The sequence below is a fragment of the Galeopterus variegatus genome, unplaced genomic scaffold (assembly GCF_000696425.1).
Source record: "Galeopterus variegatus unplaced genomic scaffold, G_variegatus-3.0.2 Scaffold623, whole genome shotgun sequence".
NCBI classification, from domain to species: Eukaryota; Metazoa; Chordata; class Mammalia; order Dermoptera; family Cynocephalidae; genus Galeopterus; species Galeopterus variegatus.
The window spans coordinates 354,899-356,690 of NW_007726734.1; the positions used below are offsets into that span (position 1 = coordinate 354,899).

Sequence of the window (1,792 nt, forward strand, 5' to 3'; positions counted from 1 at the left end):
ATGATGGAGGTTTTTCAACTCTGAAATAATTTAGGAATGTGAAAATTCAGTATAGATACCCCAAGAGGAGAGGACTGGGGGGAAAAGTTCAAATTATCACCTGGTTTTTAAAGCCTTCTATGAAGCTGGGAAGACCAGCTCAAGCTGGTTTCTCAAGTTCTGCATCTGCAGAGCATTTGGGAGGATACCTCATTTGGGGAACTGCCCACCAGAGACTTCGTGTACTGCCTGGGTGTCAAGGAAGGGTGGAGTCTTAAAACTTAGCTACTCCAGTCCATTATTCTAGTCCCCCCTTCCCCATAAACTTGATTCATTTGAGTATGATCCTCACAAATTTTTGTCACATCCAAGTACCACTTGTGCTTAATATAAGTAATATAACAGACACACAATATCACGCATATATGTGTATAAACATTTACTTAACATCTTTGTTCATTTTGCCCCTTTGCACTTAAATGAGAACTTTCCATCATTAATATAAATGAAAAAGAAACAAAAAAATCACTTTCTATAAGTAGAGGGGAATTAGAAATGTAATACATCGAGAAGGAAACGGTATTATTGAGACAATGAGCTTTTCCTGAATAGTGTTAAATAGAACACTACTTGTCTTGCCTGTTAAACGTGAGAGATTAGCAAATGCTAGGCATTAAAGACAGAGAAGTAACAGAAATTAGACTTTCTTTTTTTTAAGTAATGAAAGCAAATGGAGAAAAATTGAAATGAAGTACCTTTCTTACAATGCATGTTAATATTATCTACTGCCGTGTTTGTGTACCACTTGGAGTTATCTGGCAAAACACCTAAGATAATGGCTGTACTTGTCTTGAACTTGGGAACCACGACATTATCCAACTCTGCAAACCCATCGGTGACATCTGGCCAAATTTTCATCAGCCCTGCCTTGATCATCTGCTCTGAGGGAAGGAAGCTTAGTCTTCTGTCTGAAGCAATCCACTCCAAGTTCTCGCTCTTTGGGGTGAGAAAGTTCTGGAACACATGAGTTGGAGTGGAGTGAGAAGGAAATGATTTCCTGAAGAACCTCTGAGCAGACAAGATATTTCAGGCAGATGGGACAGCATTTAAAAAGGCAGGAGGAAAGAGTCAGCATAGTCTATTTTAGGGGAACTGCGAGTAGTTCATTCAGTATGGCTGGATCTGCATACAGTGCAGGAGGGAAGGTGGAGAGGGGGAAACGGGGAGACAAGAGGGGAGATGACGTAGGTAGGAGCCAGACCCTGGGAACCCTGGCAGGCCAGGCCGGGCTGTTGCTTTTCACTTGCAGCTCTGAACCAGCATAGCACTTGCTGCTGTCCTTTGCTGTGGTATTTATAGGTAAATCATATTTGGGTGGCAACAGCATTCCCTTCTGGAAGAAATCTATTTTTTGCTGCATGAATATATTGGTATATTTTGGGAGTGGGTGGAAGGGGTGTGAGAGCTTCTAGGATTTTGTTTTGCCTTCCTGGGATATGCAGGCTGAGGGCAGAGATGAATTTCTAAGGATCATAAAAGGGGATTTGTAAAAGGTTGGGTGGCCTAAGACAGACTGTTGGGGGAGAAACTTCCATTAGGGGAATAACAGAAGTCTAATGAGAAATTTGGCAAACTTCCTGTTCTCCAGGCAGTAGCAGACACTGAGACAAAGATTGAGCACATGTATTGATTTAGGAGGTGCAGGGACACTGTCAAAGAAATAGGAAGGTGATACAGGGAAGGGAAGACAAGTGATTAGGGTGCATTAATGTAAACTAGTGATCTCGGTAGGTGCGTAAAGCTTAAGCGGGGG

The 1,792-nt window shown here is 42.0% G+C and overlaps 1 protein-coding gene across 1 annotated transcript in view; it reads left to right on the forward strand.

The window, feature by feature from the left end:
• The window catches only part of HS3ST4 (heparan sulfate (glucosamine) 3-O-sulfotransferase 4), a gene marked incomplete at its 3' end in the record, with an annotated part of 439,460 nt that overhangs the window by 195,436 nt on the left and 242,232 nt on the right, over positions 1-1,792 (forward strand). The window lies entirely within an intron of this gene.